The 21,955-nt window shown below is 39.4% G+C and overlaps 1 long non-coding RNA gene across 1 annotated transcript; it reads left to right on the top strand.

Annotated features, from left to right (window-relative positions):
• The first annotated feature begins 9,512 nt into the window (after positions 1-9,512).
• LOC140247047 (uncharacterized) lies at positions 9,513-14,559 on the top strand. The gene is made up of 4 exons (XR_011902587.1): positions 9,513-9,658; positions 12,516-12,783; positions 13,102-13,324; positions 13,846-14,559. It is a non-coding gene; the product is annotated as an uncharacterized lncRNA (long non-coding RNA).
• The last annotated feature ends 7,396 nt before the right edge of the window (positions 14,560-21,955 follow it).

A 21,955-nucleotide genomic window follows, 5' to 3' on the forward strand; every position in this document is an offset into this window, starting at 1 on the left:
AAATCCACAAGTAACACATTCATTGTCTCATCAGATATTCTAAGTTGAGGCGATGGGTATGAACATCTAATGGTTCAATCAAAGATTATGGTTGTGTTCAGTGGAAGATACTTAGTCTTATGTGTAGTCCATGGCAATCAAGTTTTTGTTTTGTCTCGGCTGATGACCTGATATTGGGTGATGGATGTGAATATGATAGTATTATAGCTGTATGTAAAGGTGAAAGATAACTACCATATTTTTTGATAACCGTGTCACCACAATGACAATACAACGTAGTTCAAGTTTGACAATCACCATGGAGACACATTTGGTAGAAACCAAGTAGCTGTTGCTATAGATGTGATTGATGTTTTTTCATATCACTTTTGACGATGGTTTTATACATGACACCACTAAAAATTCTGACTCTGATGAGAATCCAGATATTTTGTATAGAGATCACTGGTTTATACTGCAGGTATTCTGTATTCATGTTTGAGTTTGGCATGGACAGTTTTTCATTGTTGAATGCGCCATGAAAATGCCTGGAAAAAAAAAATGCTGCTAATATTGAAATGTGAACATCTGACCACCCCTCCCCCTCCCCCTGATGATTTTGCTATACACTCCAGTGGAAACTGCTCTTTCTCTCCTATTTTTGTTTTCTTATTTTGAGCAAAATCATTGCTATTTATCATTCAGAAAGGTTGGGAAGTCTGGTTGTGCTTGTTGCCATTGTTGTTATGTTTACAAACGCCAATACAGTGAACTCCTGTTATAACGAAGTCCTCGGGGACCAGCAGTTTTCTTTCGTTATATCGAAATTTCGTTACAAACGGAACAAATAAACAATAAAAGAACATAGCGATGATGATGATGTTGCGGCCTGAATTTTTACTTTGTTGTAACCGGAATTTCGTTATAACCGTGTCCGTTATAATGGGAGTGCACTGTACTGTTTGTGTTTTTGTTTTTTTTAATTATATCCAGAGTTATGTAATGTGACATGGAACTTGTTTTCATACTACCCAAATAGTATTCTAAAATGATGGCGGGGAGAGGGTTACTTAGTTAATATACATTGTATTGTTACCAGTGATGGAGTTTAATGGTGCCATCTACAGGGTTCACTGCTGTGTACAAGGGAAACTCTTTATGATGATGACGTAAAACCCGTAACATTTATCTGGGTACACTGTACTAGCACACTTGTATACTGCATTAGGTTTCTTACTACATGTATATCAGGGTACTAAATAAAGAAATATGAAGAATTAGGAATTACAGTTTGTATCTGCAAATTCACCTTGCTATAGGAGGGTTTTGTTTAGTACATGTATCTGATTTCCTTAAACATGTAATGAGGTTATACTTATATAATTATGATTGTGTGGGATTGTAAATGTATTGCATCTTTGCAATGGTTTACCAGTCGTTTTTCAATTTCTCACACCAGATGGTTTGTATTTTGTATGTTTTCTTTTATTTTTTCAATAAAATGAGCCTTTTGCAAAATATGTAGCATGCTTCGTCCATTATCTGATATAGTGTAGCTGTGTGTTGCATTCACTGTTTGGAATTGAGGGAGATGCATGTACAGTCAAACATTGCATAGCGGCCACCTGTTTATAACGGCCGCCTATTGTACTCAGTCATTACCCCCCCCCCCCCCCCCCATCCCCAGAAAAGCCATGTTAAAGGAACTGTACATTATTGGTTGAGGTGAGGATTCAGCTTGTAACGTCTTGCGAGATACATGTATTTTAAACCACTCTATGAAATGTTAAAGAGCAAAAGTTTATTTGATGAAAATCGGGTTATGAAAAAAAAGAGGAAAAACACACAGACCCTAATGAAAGACGTGGACTGTCAATTTTATTAGGATCGTTTTTTTTTTTGTGTGTGTGTGTGTGTTTGGTTTTTTTTTTTATATCTCGGCCATTTCAAGGCTAATTTTCATCAAATAAGCGTTGAATCCTTCTTGAAATTACATGCTCTTTCATATTTCATAAGAGGTTTGTCATTATTTCACCTAAAAATGTTACATGGATGAATCCTCACCTCAACCAGTACTATACTGTACAGTCCCTTTAAGGGAGAGTGAAACCATAATGTCGATTGAGTGCAGCCGTATTGTAGAGGCAACACGAGAGAACACATCAACGAAAGTGCGAGGTTCTAGATTCTATTGCATTCAATTTTAGAGAGAGATTCATTCAATTTCACGACGCAAAGTTGGCACTCAATTTTGCGCCAGCTGGACAGACGTGCAATAATTTTGTCCCAAGTAACCCATTTCAGTTTCATTTATAGGCACACAATCTCGAACTTTAAACATTCAAATTCAGTCAATAAAAAAAAAAGTTCTGTTTTGAATAATACTATGATTCATACCGCATTTATCCATGCACGTCGAATTCCCATTTCATAATTTGATTCATGTCATCTTTTCACCAATTTCCCCTTTTTCGTTGTCAACAATATGGATGTAAAACACTTAGGAAATGACCATCTCGCTCAACTTGTTTACACGTCCAGATCCATGTTTACCTTTTGCACCCTCCCCTTTGCCGATTTTCCTCACATGAATTTTACATAACACGTTGCTCGACCCACCGTAGCCGTTTTTTCCAGGAGTATATCGACAGTTTGTAATGATCTTGCTGGTTTTCAAAATCAATGCTTCTGCTCCTACTGTTCTGTCCATATTCAAAAATATTTAACGTAATTTGACCCTCGAGCAGCCGCCAAAGTCGTGCATGCATACACGCGTATGGAAGTCGTTGCTTCGATCGGGATGACGATTTGTCGGAGGAATGAGACATTTCAGTAGGCTCTAAGTCAAAGATCTCATTCCAAAGTACATTAAGCTTACACCATTTGTTAAACAGATAAACTACTACAAAAGAAGCAAAAACAAACAGCTATAGACCAACGGCGTAAATCCGTACTGAGGAGTGGGGGGGATGATTGGCGATAGTCACCATCACCACGATTACAAGCCCATAACCGGACCGGCGCAGCCCTGGGGGGGGGGGGGGGGGGGGGAGCTTTGCCCCCCCCCCCCCCCCACACACACACACACACACTTTACAGGGATCAAATGTCCCACTCTTTTCCATGCAAAGTGGGAGGGAAGTGGCAGCAAAAATATGACGACTTTTTGTTCTTGTTTTTGTTTGTTTGTTTTTTCTTGTCAGCCGACTTTCGGCGGAGAATCAGACCTTAAAAGTATGAAGAATTTTTTGTTGTTGTTTCTCTTGTCTTTTGATGTTCTTTCTTCTTGACTGACAGGCGATTTTGCCCCCCCCCCCTTTCAAAAACGTAGCGCAGCCCTGAATAATGCCCAACTAAATTCAATAAAATGATAATAAGGATACTAGCATCCATTTCTTGAATAACGCAGTAGATATTTTCCTGTAGCTATTAATTGTATTCTTTAATTTTCTAGATTTAAGTCAGTGAAGCAATCATCACAGGGGCATCGTTCCGTTTTAATGATGGGGGGTAGGGGAGGGACTTTGAGTTTGAATATCTGTGCGAGGGAGCGGAGCGGCCTGGGGGAGGGTGTGGGAGGGGGGTTTCCCCCTGCCATGCACACGAGGAAAATTTGGCATTTTCAGACCTCAAATTCAGCGATCTGGTGCACACTTTTGGTAAAATTTGGGATCTTTTTCCTATAAAAAAAAAACAAGTAAGAAAAAGAAATATTCATACATAATTGAATGACTACATCGTGGTATTTCAGCTCTTGCTCCGCCTGTGCGACATCACTGTGAAGACCTACTAAATAGTGGGGCTATCACCGGCGTAGCCAGGATTTGATCTTAGGGAGAGCGGTTAGATGCGAGGGAGAGATGCGAGCGAGGGGGGAGGGTGTGTGAGAACTTTTTGCATATTGATGTTGTAAATGGTGCAATTTGATTCATTTTTTTTTTTTGCGTGTTCTATCGACTTGAAACAGTCCAACATGTTTAAGGCAGCAGTACATTTTATGTAGATTATTATTGAACAATTTTGCCTATAAAATGGTATCATTTAGAGAAACTTCTTGTCTTAATTCTTACACTGAAGATCATGAACGCGATCATGAATTTTGACATTGTACAGTCCAAAAGCGGCCGTTTGTAGCTATATATTTTTTTCGCTTTGGAAATTAAGGGGGGGGGGCGCACCAGGCGCATTTGCTGGCAATTTAATATCATCAGGAGAATGACATAACGATTAAATGCGAGCGAGCGAAGCGAGCGAGCTTGAAAATTTTGACATTTTACAGTCCCCAAACTGCTTTTTGTGGCTACATTTTTTCGCTTGCAATTACTCGGCAGCAACATCAGGAGAATAGCATAGCGATTAACGCGAGCGAGCGAAGCAAGCGAGCTTGAAAATTTTGACATTGTACAGTCCCAAAATGGCAGTTTGTAGCTATATTTTTTCGCTTAAGAAATTAAGGGGGGTGGGGCGCACCGGGCGCAACTGCTGGCAATTACTGGCAGCAACATCAGGAGAATGACATAAAGATTATATGCGAGCGAGCTTGAAAATTTTGACATTTCACAGTCCAAAAACTGCCGTTTGTAGCTATATCTTTTTCGCTTTGAAAAATAAGGGGGGGGGGGCACCGGGCGCAACTGCTGGTAATTACTCGGCAGCAACATCAGGAGAATGGCATGACGATTAAATGCGAGCGAGCGAAGCGAGCGAGCTTGAAAATTTTGACATTTTACAGTCCCAAAACTGCTTTTTGTAGCTGTACCTTTTTCGCTTAGAAAATTAAGGGGGGGGGGGCGCCGGGAGCAACTGTTGGCAATTACTCGGCAGCAACATCAGGAGAATAGCATAGCAATTAACGCGAGCGAGCGAAGCAAGCGAGCTTGAAATTTTGACATTGTACAGTCCCAAAACGGCAGTTTGTAGCTATATTTTTTCGCTTAGGAAATTAAGGGGGGTGGGGGTGCACCGGGCGCAACTGCTGACAATTACTGGCAGCAACATCAGAAGAGTGACATAAGGATTAAATGCGAGCGAGCTTGAAAATTTTGACATTTCACAGTCCCAAAACTGCCGTTTGTAGCTATATCTTTTTCGCTTTGAAAAATAAGGGGGGTGGCACCGGGCGCAACTGCTGGTAATTACTCGGCAGCAACATCGGGAGAAAGGCATGACGATTAAATGCGAGCGAGCGAAGCGAGCGAGCTTGAAAATTTTGACATTTTACAGTCCAAAAACTACCGTTTGTAGCTGTACTTTTTTCGCTTAGGAAATGAAGGGGGTGGGGGCGCACCGGGCGCAACTGCTGGCAGCAACATCAGGAGAATAGCATAGCATGGCATGACGATTAAATGCGAGCGAGCGAAACGAGCGAGCTTGAAAATTTTGACATTTTACAGTCCCAAAACTGCTTTTTGTAGCTACATTCTTTCGCTTTGAAAATTAAGGGGGGGGGCACCGGGAGCAACTGCTGGCAATTACTCGGCAGCAACACCAGGAGAATAGCATAGCGATTAAATGCGAGCGAGCGAAGCAAGCGAGCTTGAAATTTTGACATTGTACAGTCCCAAAACGGCAGTTTGTAGCTATATTTTTTCGCTTAGGAAATTAAGGGGGGTGGGGTGCACCGGGCGCAACTGCTGACAATTACCGGAAGCAACATCAGAAGAGTGACATAAGGATTAAATGCGAGCGAGCTTGAAAATTTTGACATTTCACAGTCCCAAAACTGCCGTTTGTAGCTATATATTTTTCGCTTTGAAAAATAAGGGGGGGGGGGGACGCACCGGGCGCAACTGCTGGTAATTACTCGGCAGCAACATCGGGAGAATGGCATGACGATTAAATGCGAGCGAGCGAAGCAAGCGAGCTTGAAAATTTTGACATTGTGCAGTCCCAAAACGGCAGTTTGCAGCTATATTTTTTCGCTTAGGAAATGAAGGGGGTGGGGGCGCACCGGGCGCAACTGCTGGCAATTACTGGCAGCAACATCAGGAGAATGACAATCATATCGATTAAATGCGAGCAGGGAGGTGTTTCTCTTCCCACCTCCCTGATTCGAGCGAGCTTGAAAATTTTGACATCTTACAGTCCCCAAACTGCCGTTTGTAGCTATATTTTTTTCGCTTTGAAAAATAAGGGGGGGGGGCGCACCGGGCGCAACTGCTGGCAATTACCCGGCAGCAACATCAGGAGAATGGCATGACGATTCAATGCGAGCGAGCGAAGCGAGCGAGCGTGAAATTTTGACATTTTACAGTCCAAAAACTGCCGTTTGTAGCTGTACTTTTTTCGCTTTGGGAATTAAGGGATGGGGGCGCACCGGGCGCAACTGCTGGTAATTAGGCCTACTGGCAGCAACAAATATCTTGTAAACACATTTATGATGTAATCTGGGGAAATTTCAATCCCAGAAGTGTATAACACTTTTCGTACTATTCTGGCAAACTGTTGATGATATGTCTTGCCTTTTCTGTGGGATTGTTTAATTAGGGATTAAAGAATCCATTTTTCTGTTCGTGAGATGAATGTTGTATATCAGTAAAATTGGCTGCGAATAAACTTGTCTTATTAATCTATTGAATTATGTTTGTTAACAGGTGAACTTTCTAGTGCTTTTTGCACATCTCCCATGAAAACAAAAAGAAATCTGGTTAATAGGTCTGAACCATTAATCTAAAGCAATTTTCATTAGACTAAAGGAGGTACTTGCATATGGCAAAATATGGGAATCGACACGCGTTCCTTTTGTTTTTTTCTGCCCTTATAAAAAAAAACCATGGTTTTACAACCGTAACTATGGTATAACCATGGTTATGGACGGTTTTACAATGGATCGATGGTAGTCCATGATTTTTAATTCATATCCATGGTAAATGTGTGGCGAAAGTGTGGTAATACCATTGTTAAAATACCATAGTTATGATAACATGATAAAACTTTCATTTTACGACGGTTTTAAAACCATGGTGAAAAAATCATTGTTGTACCACAGTTTTAAGAAATTAAAAAAACAATGGTGAGAAAACCACGACAAAACTATCGTTCTACTTTGGTAAAAATAACATAATAATATAACAATGGTTGTAACCATGGTTTCACAATAGTATAAAAACAATGGTTAGGAAACCATGGTGTAACTCTCGTTCTACCAAGGTTGAAAACCATCGTTATTAAACCATGATTTCATCATGGTTTTATGATAGTGTAAAAAAGATAGTAATAAAACCATGATTTTAACCATGGTATTATGATAGCACAAAAACACTAGTTATAATACCATGGTTAAACTTTCGTTTTACAAAGGTTAAAAATGATGGGTATTAACCATGATATTAACCATGGTTTTATCATAGTTAAAAAATGATGGTTATATAACCACGGCTATAACAGTGGTTTAATGAAAGTGTTTTAAAACCATGGTTAAAAAATCATCGTTATACCAAAGTTTTAAGAAATTAAAAAAACAATGGCGAGAAAACCACAACAAGACTATCGTTCTACTTTGGTAAAAATAACATAATAATATAACAATGGTTGTAACCATGGTTTCACAATAGTATAAAAACAATGGTTAGGAAACCATGGTGTAACTCTCGTTCTACTAAGGTTGAAAACCATCGTTATTAAACCATGATTTCATCATGGTTTTATGTTAGTGTAAAAAAGATAGTAATAAAACCATGATTTTAACCATGGTATTATGATAGCACAAAAACACTAGTTATAATACCATGGTTAAACTTTCGTTTTACGAAGGTTAAAAATGATGGGTATTAACCATGATATTAACCATGGTTTTATCATAGTTACAAAATGATGGTTATATAACCATGGCTCTAACAGTGGTTTAATGAAAGTGTTTTAAAACCATGGTTAAAAACGATAATTTTTTAACCATGGTTTTAAAACACTTTCATTAAACCACTGTTAGAGCCATGGTTATATAACCATCATATCGTTATACCACAGTTTTAAGAAATTAAAAAAACAATGGTGAGAAAACCACAACAAGACTATCGTTCTACTTTGGTAAAAATAACATAATAATATAACAATGGTTGTAACCATGGTTTCACAATAGTACGGTATAAAAACAATGGTTAGGAAACCATGGTGTAACTCTCGTTCTACTAAGGTTGAAAACCATCGTTATAAAACCATGATTTCATTATGGTTTTATGATAGTGTAAAAACAATAGTTATAAAACCATGATTTTAACCGTGGTTTTATGATAGCACAAAAACACTAGTTATAATACCATGGTTTAACTTTCGTTTTACAAAGGTTGAAAACGATGGCTATTAACCATGGTTTTATCATAGTTAAAAAATGATGGTTAGGCTATATACTAGTAACCATGACTTTAACAGTGGTGACAAAAGTGTGAAAACAACGGTTTTAAACAATCGTTCAAATTCCATTTTAGCAAGGAAAACAATGGTCATAGCTACACCAAGATTTGAACCATGGTTTTATCATAGTGTGATGTGCAAAGGATGGTTATGAAACATTGATTGGTTCTACGAACCGTGGTTTCATGATAGTGAAGAGGCGGTTAAAAAGCCATGATTTTCACCATGGTTGTATGATAGCTCATAAGAACAGTGGTTATAAAACCGTGGTTTAACTTTTGTTTACCCACGGTTGAAAAAGTGGTTATTTTAACAATGGTTTCAACCGTGGTTCATTGCTGATCAGATATAGAGTGCAGAAAAACCATATTCTAGAATTTCTAACCATGGAACCTTGTATGATAGCATAAGAACAGTGGTTATTAAACCATGGTTAACTTTTTGTTTTACCAAAGTTTAAACCACGTGCACTATGATTATTGAATGATGTCGATCACAAAAATCAATATGAAAACTCATAATTTGATGGCCGCAATGCCAATGCAAGTCATGACGGACATTCGATCTAACGCAACCACCCGCACCCGTTTGGCTTCAACATGATTATGTAAAAAAACAGTCAGTAGTCTTACCATTGCAAACAAAAAGCTGCTTCACTTGGTTGATTTACAGCATTCCTAAAATGCAACATCTATTCACTACGGAATAAAGCACGTAAAAAACCTTAAATGAGATTACATACTCGTGAAAAAATAAAAAAAGGTAGTAACCCATTGCCGCCCGTTCGTTCCCCGTAGCTTTGACATGTACACACAACAATAGAAGACTATATGAATCGGCGTGTAGTAATTGTGTACGATGAATGGGAGATCCGGGTTGTTGATATGAGGCTCGTTCGTACCAAAGATCACAACAAAAATATATTTTAAAATATATGGAGCACAAAAAATATTGACACATTAAAAAAAAATTTAATTTGCAATAAAAAAAATTTAAACATATATTTTTTTATTCAAAACCAAAAAAATAATGATTACAAGTTTTCTTGATAATAATGTAACGTAAGAGGTCATGTGCGTGTTGTTGTTGTCGCTGATTGAACCTTACGTGTATGTACGATGTACTAGAGTACTGCTGAACCGTTAGTCCGCGACCGCGCTCAAAAACCACACACACACGGCTACGATTTGCTGTTCATCATTTCAAACGCTCTTTCGTGATGATCTCTGACCGGAGTCTCGGCGTACGAACCATCTGATATTTTCAGAAATGGCCAGCAAACGGCCCCTAAGAAAAAGAGGAACTGCTCCTTTGGGATTCTTCGAGGAAGGTTGGTCAACGTAACTTTTAATACATTATTAGTAGACCTAATCTTAGCTAAAATAATTACCAGCGAGATTTGCATTGAATTGTCCCGACCGACCCGGGGCCGGCAGCGGCCCTGCCCCTGCTGTGCAAATTTCGCATGATCGTATCAAGTGGGGATAACCAGTCCAGTAGACTGTTCTGTATCTGAAAGTGTGACTGAGTCAGTGAGTGTGAGAGTATGACATGAGAGCTCAAGAGTTTGGAATGAGTTGTTCTAACTCAGCTACTGTATATGGTATATGTACTGAACTGTTAGTGTTACTGTGTCACGTAAATTCTACAAGTTATCTACGGTAACTAGATTCCAATTTCTATACACAACCCAGTCGCTGTAGACAGTGTAGATCTAGTATGGTTGGGGCACCACCTATCGGCAGGGCACCTTCCCATCGGCACCCTGCGTATCATGGCTGTTTGCGTATAGTCACTATAGAACGAAAAGGTATGCGCGCGATTAAATGTCATGAGCTATAAAAACAATAAAAATGAAGAAACGAAAATCAAACTCAAACAAACCAAGCTAAAAATTACACATCCGCTCAGTAACGACGCATGGCTGTGAAATTCACGTGTATTACCTATGGCCTGTGAAATTCACGTGTATTACCTATGCTGTGAAATTCACGTGTATACCTATGGAGGTTAGGGGGTGCCGATCGCAAGGTTCCCTTTTTAGCTGCGCGAAGAAAACGTTACGCACGCGCTAAAATTGCGCTATTTTAAAACGGAGATTCATAATCAACGAGACGGTCACGACATTCAAAACTGCAGTATTCATGGCATATTTGAGGTAAGAATTAGGCGGATTTGTGTTATATTTTTAGAATAAACAAGCTACAGATCCTTAGGGTGACGATATGTGGTACCCCCAACCCTACTAGTAGCGACAGGCTATAATTTATTCGCACAGCGTACTCTAACAGCGTCTGGTCGGGCTAACAAGACGGTAGTCGGTAGTTCTAACAGTTAGGCGTAATCCCTAACAATGTTAGTAGGCATAGAAATACATATCTAGGCCTACCTCATATTGGGTGGTGATATCAGGTTCGGTGCAAGCTACATCAACAACACTATTTTCTGCTAACTCTGTTAGGACTTATAGTGGTAACTGCTCCAGTGAATCAAGAGTATCAGTAGAAGCTACGCTAAGACACAAGGGCTAACTCCTGCGAACTAGTACGCTCATGGGCGAAATACGGACGCCATTCCACCATCGAAAGCAACAGACCGATAGATTGATTAGAGGGCGTACTGTATATTACGCGATCATGATATCAGTGCCGTATCACCGGGTCCTCGTATTTCTGTCTCCCTTTCATTTTTCCCCTTTTTAGGGGGCATACAGGGGAAGATATGTACTTAGAATCTTGTTTTGTCGTAAAGAAGTATCATTCCTGTCTAACCATGAAATGTATTTGAAAAAAAATGTCATTTACTTTCCAATCGCAATCTGCAGGCCCACAAAGTTTGAGCTGAAGTAGGTAGACCAAACTATGTTTCGGGAGGGAGAGAGAAAGAGATAGGTGGCGTTTGTCAGCTCAAACACAAACTTGCTGAGGGACTACTGATAAAAAAGTAATTACATTACTTCAATTTTTTTTTTTTTTTTTACATATCGACAGAAAATATACTTTTTGTGATATTTTGAGGTCTGAAATGCAATTCTACTGCTGTGTGCTTCCTTTTAAAATGAAGAAAATGAAAGGAAGGTAGGGTTTGCTCCATAGGCTCACGTGTTTAAGAAGCTTGCGGTATTATTACTAAATTGGCTGCCATTGGGCTCCATGTTGGGCTCCCGCTCCATGCCGTACTACACCCGTTTGCGTGCGAAGTCGCGAGAGTACGCCCTCTTAGCTTCTATACTCTTTGATTGTGTCTCAGCACTAACTTAAGCACTGGCAGCCACTGGCACTGGCGATAAAACTGAAGTGAACTTGAAGTCCGTAGGTGCTGGTAGGATGACCTCAAAAATATGTCATAAATTTCTGGTTGCTGGTGCTGGGCAAACTGGTGAAAGATTTGTCTGTCCGAAGGAGGAGTCTTTTATTTTTTTTTTTGACGTTACTTATGGCTCTCTACCTCCGGACTATGTCTATAGGAGGGGATCCGTAAAGCCAGATGCACTTTCTGCTCTGTGGAACATATCCCCTTTGACGAGATACAGACCAATCTTTCGGTCAAGTGCTGGGCTTGGTGTTGAAATCAAAGAATGTCGTCTGCTGAACCTAGCTCCGCCATTTCGTAGTGTAAGAGGCCTGTAGCATGTACATTTTATGCTAATGCAATGGTCACCCACGCCACGAAACGTAGGCCCTACACGAGCATGTGGCTTCATAAATCTGAGCCTGGAAGCATAAAATTAAATATTAAGTTGTGTTTTGAAGAATGGTTGAAATTTGGGGCATTTTAGTCTGTCTTCCTCACTTTGTGTCTAAAAACTAAGCAGTCCTGCATCTTTTAATATTCGAGTGTAATCATGCGCCATCACTTTTCGTCGTGCGATTCTCACAGACCTTGCGATGCTGTGATTCCAACACCTATTGCTGGGGATCAATAACTTTGATAAGTATCGCTTAGTTAATCCGACCGTCGGTGTTGGAGCTCAGTTTAAGTCAGTCATTTGGGAGCTAGCACTAGCACTGATCTTGAAATCCCCCAGTGGCAAAGGATGCTGTATTTTTTAATTTGTATGTTATACCAGTATATCATTCACCTAACGGATTGTTGTGTGATTTTTCTGGCTAACCTTATTTTTCTTCTCTCAATCATTAATAGGTGTATTATTGTTATGTCGTGTGTTTTTTTTTTTTCCTCATCAGAATCAAAGATTGACTGTGCAAGTGGCTGATGTGAGAAGGTGTTTCCATAGAAGACTTGCAGTCCATAGAAGACTTGAGGTCCATCCATGACCATTGATCGTGCTGTCCACTAGCTTGCTCCTTTCATGGGTACAAGTACATGATACACATGCAGCGCTGATTTACATCAATATGTGTACATGGCATCCTCCTGGCTGAATTCTGGTGCAAAGAAGTGGATCATCTGATGTCATGTTTTTTCCCGTTTGACCATGTCATCAAGGAGAAGGTATTCCTTTTTCTTTGTTTCTTTATTTCAACCCAGTATGGTTCATTAGGAATTTGAGCATATCACTGTAACATACCCAAATTCTTGTGCAACATCCTCAAAAACCAGCAGCATGCTATGCGACATTGTAGAATATTTGGGAGTCTTTTATTCCAGCAGTCATTTGGGAGCTAGCACAAGCACCAAACTTTAAATCATCCAATGCTGTATTTTGTATGTTACATCATTTTCCTGTGTGATTTTTCTGCCTAACCTTATTTCACTTCTCTCAATCATCACTATTATCGTTATGTTGTGTTATTTTTTTTTCCTCATCAGAATCAATGATTGATTGTGCCAGTGGCTGACACGAGAAGGTTTCTCCATAGAAGACTTGAAGTCCACCCATGACCATCCATCAGGCTGTCCCCTAGCTAGCTCCTTTCATGGGTACAAGTACATGCAGTGCTGATACGTGTATGGCATCCTCCTGGCTGAATTCTGGTGCAGAGAAGTCATCTACTGATGTCATACTTTCTCCCGCTTTTCCATGTCATCAAGGGTAAGAAGCTCCTCTTTCTTTCTTTCTTTGTTTCTTTCTTTTTTTCAACCCATTATTAGTGTGGTTCATGAGGAATTTGAGCATTACACTGCAGCATACCCAAATTCTTGTGCAACATCCTCAAATACCAGCAGCATGCTATGCAGCATCCTAAAATATTGGCAACCTGCTTAAAATAGAATGTGATAAATTTTTGAAAAACATCAAATTACTCTGGGCAATTTGTGCACAATACATGATATGGAATGTTGAATGTAATGGCTTCACCTGTATGTGGCACTTAGGGGTTAAAATGATTGCAAAAATACACTGTATTTTAAACAGTATCTCTCCAGCACATTAGAGTGATTAAATGATGGCTAGGTGTACCACATCAATCTAATCCCATTCTTCTTATGTTTTTTGCAAGGTAGCTATTCTGTGCAAGAATTTTGTGTGTTGAGTATTTGAAGTAGAGTTTAACACGTACTACATGTTATTATTATTTAAAAAAAATAATAACGTAATGAATAAATTCTCAGTTCGTTGCAGGAGTGATCTTCCCCAAGAAAATTCTCACGGCTCACGGTTGCAAATGAAGGACATCTCAAGGCTCCACAACGACAAAGGGCACACTAACCAAGCTATATCAAGACCTAGTTCCTGCGAAGCCTCATCCAGAAGTTGCACCAAAGCTTACTGCTGGATAGTCTTGGACAGTAGAAGTACAAGGACAGTTTTCAAAGCATGTGAAGTGTGCATGTATGCTCTCATGTCAGGACTGTTGGTTGCTAGATAATTTTTTTTTTTGATGCTGTTTTGTTCTGTTGTCCAGTGCTCCTGGTGTCACTTAAGTCCAAATTTGCATTATCTATACAAAGCTACAAATGATCATGTACATCAAACATGCACTAATATATGTACACTGTATTTAATTATCCAACTAATTCTTTGCAGGTGATATTGTTATAGTTTTAAATCATGTGACTGGCAATAAGCCATACCTACGTACAGTCAAGATGCTGCTCATGAAGCAATAAAAAGCTACTTTTCAAACGTAACAGCAAAGTGAGCAAATGTGCATTCTTATGTCTTATTTGTTGACTGAGGTTCAGTAAGAGTACATTTTCTTCATTGATTTGTTTACATAAACCTACAGTTTTGCAACTGGAAATAATGTGATATTTGTATGATACTTTGACTTCTCACACCCAGCTGCTGAAAAATAACTTTTGAATGTATAATCATAATTGACTGTTTCTACCCTTGTGTACTTTCTTATTTTAAAGGTGCCAAGACCCGGTAGTTGCTGCAGCGCTTTTGGATAAGAGTGCCGATCACCATTAGCATTGATACAAAGACTGCCGAAATTGAGCTGTCGTCAACGGTAAAGCGCGTAGGTGTTGCTAGGTAATGTTGCCTTCATTGTCTTCTCTGCGTGTCAGACAGTCCGTAGAATTTGAATGCCAGGGTGCATGCTTCTTTGTTTGACTTCAGAGAAAAAAATATTAAAGCTGTCATCATCAGCAGTGGATTGGACTTCTTCGGACTCATGGAAATGGGTCAAAGCGTAAGCGCTAACGATAAAGAGGAGTCGATAGCATAGGTCTCTCAAGGAAGCTTGTGCCATGCGCCGTGTACGCTAGCGATAAAGAGGAGTCGATAGCATAGGTCTCTCAAGGAAGCTTGTGCCGTGCGCCGTGTACGCAAGCAAACCACCGGGTCTATGTGCCTTTAAATGCTAATGACAGTACAGTCAACTCCAGTCAGTCAGTTTTGACTGAAAAAGCGCATCAAATTGGGCAATGTTTGACTTCTGCATGTTCAGAGGAATACACATGACTAGGCCATAAAAATTGGGACTTATTGGTTTCCTCAATTTGGCCATAGTGTATTCGATATATACATGCATGTTTTGGGGAGAGCTTTGGCTGTGTGAAAGTCAATGCTGGTAAGAGCATCGACCTACTCGTTGCTACATATAGCTTCTTTTATTAAACAGTGAATCAATTAACACTTACAATCTGCACCCATCCACCAACACACACATGGAAGTCAGTTTTTAAATACAGATGTACATATTTTTTAGACTATAGCTAGAAGGAAAATAATAGAGAATTGGTTTTCTCCTGTTTCAGAGTCCAGGTTCATATACATGTTTACAAATGTACTGTATCACAATACATAGGAATTGTAAGAATTATTATTCTGCTCCAGGTAATTTACTGAAAATATTTTTATTTCATCACTTTGTGAAGACTCTACTGTGCTATTTGTTGATCATTATTCATCAAATAGCAAAGCAATTGTGGAAAAATATATTTCTCCAACCAATTTTCCCCATGGTTTCTCAAAGTACTTGTGAAATACAACTGTAGTTAAAAATACATTTTTCTATGATATTGCACTGTGGTTAAATAGTGGGTTTACTATGTACAATGGATCATGGTTGTATCGTGATTTGGGTTGTAATTCTGTGGTTTGGCAGCTGTAAAACCATGTTTTCATCTTTTCCTAACCAAACTTTCACCTTTACCTAACCATGGTTTTACACTTCCTTAACCATGGTTTCACTTCTTCGTAACCATGGTTTGGGCACGGTAGAAACACAAGTTAGTGACCATGGTAAAACCACAGTAATGTCATGGTAAGTGCGTTCCAATTTACCACCTTTAAACCATGGTTACCATGGTTAACCCATGCTAAACCTATGGTTTAACCGTGGTTACCATGGTTTGACAATAGTGCGCCATTGTTTAACTATGGTTAAACTATGGTTTAACACTAGTGCACCATGGTTTGACCATAATTAAACCATATTGCCCTATGGTTAAACCATGAGTTTATCATGGTTTCATCTTTTCCTAACCGTAGTTTCACCATTTCCTAACCATGGTTTTACACTTCCTTTACCATGGTTTCACTTTTTCTTAACCATGGTTTTGGCTTGGTAGAAACACAGTAGTGACCATGGTAATACCACAGTAATGTCATGGTAAGTGCGTTCCAATTTACCACCTTTATACCATGGTTACCATGGTTAACCCATGCTAAACCTATGGTTTAACCGTAGATACCATGGTTTAACCATAGTGCACTATTGTTTAACTATTGTTAAACTATGGTTAAACACTAATGCACCATGGTTTGACCATAATTAAACCATATTGCACTATGGTTAAACCATAAGTTTGCCATGGTTTCATCTTTTCCTAACCATAGTTTCACCATTTCCTAACCATGGTTTCACACTTCCTTAACCATGGTTTTACTTTTTCTTAACCATGGTTTTGGTACTGTAGAACCACAGTAGTGACCATGGTAATACCACAGTAATGTCATGGTAAGTGCGTTCCAATTTACCACCTTTAAACCATGGTTACCATGGTTAACCCATGCTAAACCTATGGTTTAACCGTAGATACCATGGTTTAACCATAGTGCACTATTGTTTAACTATTGTTAAACTATGGTTAAACATTAGTGCACCATGGTTTGACCATAATCAAACCATATTGCACTATGGTTAAACCATGGATGGATCCAATGTAAAACCATGGTTATGCCTCATAGTCAAACCATGGTATTTTTTTACAAGGGTGGAGGCAAAAGAATTGTACTAACTGAGCAAAATCACTGCCAATATGGAGAGGGTAAATGTGTTGCAATTCCTACGACTGAAACTCGTACAAGGCTGTTCACGAACTCGTTTGTTATCTAAAATTTTAGATCTTTGGGTAATTCATGCGGAGCTCGACGTGAGTCGTATCGCGCTCGGCATGGTGCACTCGTTCACGCCTACGTCGATGGCCCTACAGACTGTGTTGCATCAAGGAGGTGGGAAGAGCACCTCCCTGGTTGCATGCAGCTGCTTGCCATCTGGTTGTGTGGCTACCAGTAGTTCAACATCCGAAGCATGCATTACGGTCGATATTGCTCTACATGCATTGGCGTGCGAGAGAAGTACGCGAGCGCTGCTAGCACTGTTCAGCAGTATGCTCTCGTCACGAGGCGGGCGTGCGAACGTCATGGCTCATGCATTACAGTATATAGCCTATAAGCTAGCTAGGTGGGGAAGCAGCTGGTCTGATGCGACGAGACTACGAACAGTGGATGCGCGCGAATACGCCGCCTAGTTGTTTGTCGTTGTTTTCTTTTTTTTTTTTAATCGGTGGCAGTCTTCTTACACGGAAAAAAAAAACTGCGATCGTGGCGCCTAGCGGACGCGGTAGATGCGTCCACTGTTCGTAGTCTCGCCCCATCAGGTGTATCGCTTGGCAAAGACAATTATCTCGCTGCATCATACGTTTCAGCAAATTACAAAGACAATAACTGCATTCTCCGCCTAGATTATAGGCTATGCAATAATCCATCATGCTGAAATCAACATCACCACATTTCTTTTTGTTTTTTTTTTTTGTTTTTTTGTTCCTACATCTTTTTCTTGGGAGAATTTCAGGGGGGATATTTGTACAGGCCATCCCCCCTCCTTCAAAAGTGGGGGGGGGGGGGATATATCCCCCCCATCCCCCCCCCCCTCCCGGGATTTACGCCCATGCTACAGACACACACACAAAAAAAAAAATCATAAGCAGATAACGAAAAACACTGCGCGGAATGCCATGATGCATTATGCTTGCCTTTCCCTGAATTTTCATTTCTTTTTCCCTGAATTTCTATTTCTTTACATTCGTCACGGCGGTGCAAATGCGAATTTGAATGCGTTTCGCGTACATTTTAATTTGAACGCGCTCTTTTATACACATTCACGTAAAATATAATGAAATAGAATGCTGATGAAATCAGATTTAATTAACTAGGCTGATTTGCTTTTTGAATGTTGACGTCAATAATCATTCAAATTCACTCAAACTTAAATGATCGCATCGTTAAATCGAATGCAAATTTACTGAAATCTGAAGGGAGAACCAGTATTACCATTAACATAGGTCAGTATGGAAGTCAAGGGAATTTTGTTGAAATTTCTTTATATCGTTCTTCCTAAGTGACATTTCATCGCACAGAAGTACTCTTAGTAGAGCGGTTAAGCCCTCAAAATCACGCGAATTGTGCAAAATTTGACTGAAGCATGAAACTTTCACCAGTGTTAGTACATACGATAAGGTTTATTTTAAGATAGGGAGGTAAGTCTGATTTGACCTCTGATGACCTCCAGAGGTCAATGAACTTTGGATATAAGAATATTGATGTCTGGAGACATTTGTAAATGATAGATGCGGTTATGTTGCACTAAACATGCATTTATACTACAAATAAATCATTTTCAGATTCAACCGAACACTGACAGGTTTTTACCTTTGACCTCTGATTACCTCCAGAGGTCAATTAACTTTAAATATCAGAATATCGATGTTTTTAGACATTTGTGAATGATATATGTGGTTATGATGCACTAAACATGCATCTATATTTCAGGGAAATCATTTTCTGATTCCACAGAGCATTGACAGGTTTTTACCTTTTACCTCTGATGACCTTTAGAGGTCAATAACCTCAAAATATCATATTGATCTGTGATGTCATTGGCTAATAGTAAACATTTTTAACATGTACAAAACAAGCATATCTGTCTTACAATGAAATTCTCTTCATGTTCTAAAGAGCAGACAGGTTTCTACCTTTGACCTCTGATGACCTTGAGAGGTCAATGACCTCAGAATATCAGAATATTGAACTATGACATCATTGGTCAAAGTTCAAACATGGTAAAGATGTACAAAACAAGCATATCTGTTTTACAGTGACATTGTCTTAATATTCCAAGGCACACAGACGAGTTTCTGCCTTAACCTTTGACCTCTGATGATCTCCAGGGGTCAATGACCTCAAAGTATCAATATAGTTTGGCATCATCAATGGTAAACATGATGATGTTCTAGAGAGCACTCGTGATAGGCCCTGCTTATCAACGAGCCATTACCTTTCACCTATGAAAATCACACAAGGCCAAAGACCTCTAATGAAATGTGATGATATTAATATTGATATTGCGATAAGCATAAGTCCATGGTGCAAAGGAGTGGGGAGGAAGAGGGTGTGGGTGGGGAATTGGGTTTTTGCAGTTTTAGATCTGAAATCAGTGATTTAGTGCAGCTCTTGTTTAACGTGTGCGTCATCACTTATATGGAAGTTGATGGAGTGTGGGCGCATCTCACCCCCATCAACTTCGAAGACGAAGTTTTATTTTTTTTTTTTTTTTTAGAATCTGATGCATACGTTTTGGGGAATATTTGGAGAATTATGAATCGCCAAAGTGTACCGAGTCTATATGGATGGGAACCCAGCAAGGGCAGCGGTGGCGAGGGTAGGGTATTCCACTCCCATTCGAGAGAGCCCTTGTAGTTTGAGAAATGAGATCCAACGATCTGACACACTTGCACCTTTAAAGGAATATCTCGAAATTTGTATCAGAAAGGTGTAGTAAGTCAGCCATCTATGGAGGGAGACCAGTCGACGGAAAGATGTGGGTGGCGGTATCCCCCTCCCATATTATGGAGCTTTTGCATTCTTTTGTTTGCAATTCAATGATCTCGTGCCACTCTTGGTTGAACTACCATTTTGAAGAAAAAAAAAATGTCCATCCCCAAATGTGTAGCCATAATCAATGCATGGAGGGCAGGTTGATATAGCGAGAGGAGGGTATGAAAGGGGCTAATACATTAGCGATTATCCTCTGACCTCTGGAGGATATTGAAAGATATGCATCGAAATGTAAGAATATTGATGTCTAGTCTCATTGGTTTGTAATGGCCAGCTGTTTATGAAATAATATAACGAAAAATGCATTTTGTGTATGTGTGTGTGTGTGTCCAAAATTGTATGCAGAGTATTCCACACATTATTCAATGTTGACTTCCATCTAGGACAATGAGACTATTTTTATCTCAACTACACTGTACATGTAATATCAAAATCTATTGAGAAAATACGGTGATGGTTGGGTCTAACATATTATCATTCTTTTGTGTTGGAGATCCATGCCGGATGGTCAAACAGTAAAAAAAAAGATATCTCAGACCTGATTGTTATAACAAAGCATCATATCCTCATATAGACCCATCCGAACCCTCTATGCCCAGACAATGTAAACCATGTACCCCAAGGACTTACCGGTACTTGGAGCTTTAGCATATCCTTTGCCAACAGAGACATCCGAACCTTTGCAGTGCCGACTACGATCTACCATGGAACTGATTGCTATTGGCTCTGCATCATTTGCAGCAGATCTCTTTTCCCCTTCTCTTTCTTCTTCTACTTCTTCTTCTTCTTCTTCTTCTTCTTCTTCTTCGTCATTATACTTTGTAATCTTGCATAAATTCCCATGGAGCCTTTTTTTAATTGGTTAAAAAAGGTATCCAAAGAGCAATAATATGCAGAAAAAAAACAAAAAAAAAACAAATAAAAAAACAAAAGGACAGACATCTGTATCTTTAGTAGCAGAAATAAATATTGAGTATTTCTCTCCGAAGTGTTTCAAAGAGGTAGCGACTTAAAAGAAAAAAAAAAACAACCAAAAAACTTTTTTGGGAGTAGGCCTACTTTGTGTTCTTGCAAATGATGCTCGATATTTAATCTGGTCATTGGCCCTTTTTGAAGAATGCAGCAATGGAGCCACAACTTCTTGTGGAGTGGATATTGTGGAGTTGATGCAGAACATCATCGCTGAATTTGCCAGTGCTGCAATTTCTTACAGGGATTGCCATTGTAGTGGTTTTTTTTTTTTTTTTTTTTTTTTTTTTTTTTTTTTTTTTTTTTTTTTTACACTGCTTGTTTTGCATGTGATGGTCATTGCAGCTGAAGAGTGCATAATCTTCTCTGGATCATACCAAACTTCATGATGTTCGCCCTGGGTAAATGGATCCCAGATGATGCATGCATATTCCAGGACAGTCCTGAGCAGTGTGGAGTAGCAAAGCACCTGAACTTTATGATATCTTCGTCTGGAGAGAGTCTTTGGTTGAAGTATAGCCTTTTAAGCTGCTGTTGCGATGTGACTCCAGCTCAGCTTCCTATTGGAGAAGACTTTAAAATATTTTGCACAATCCGCTTTCTCCATGGTTTGTCCTGGTTTGTCATGAATGCTTATCTATTCCCTGGGTAGGTCTTGGATGGCAATAGCTGGTTGCAAAACACAGGATTGCTTCATGTGGAATGCATGTTGGGCCTCACAGTATGTCAAAGTTTTCAAGATTGTCCATGATGTCGCAGCTGTGGACTGTATACTCCATGACAATGAGTCATTCATCGCAGTCATACACTAACAACCCATCAGCTTGACACTGGTTAATACAGGCCCACCAGCTGGAAACTATGCAAAAATTGCCATTGAGCTTGACGCTTTAGGCAAACCAGTCCCATAACGAGTCCGATAAATGGGGGGAAAGGTCTACGAGACCTACACTGAATAGATTAAACGCTCTGATGTATATCTGTCGTTGCACGGTTTACAAAAGCACCAGTGTCCGATAGAGGGCGTTTTCGTGTCTTATTGCATAGAGCTCTCTTTCTCTTCTGCTTCTAGCTCCCATCATGGCCATTTTTTTTTTTTTCATGAAATGTTATGTGCATTGAACTCTTTCATTCTGTAAACTCATTCACACAATCATGTGCACACTCAAGACTCGCACAACC

The sequence above is a fragment of the Diadema setosum genome, chromosome 3 (assembly GCF_964275005.1).
Source record: "Diadema setosum chromosome 3, eeDiaSeto1, whole genome shotgun sequence".
NCBI lineage: Eukaryota > Metazoa > Echinodermata > Echinoidea > Diadematoida > Diadematidae > Diadema > Diadema setosum.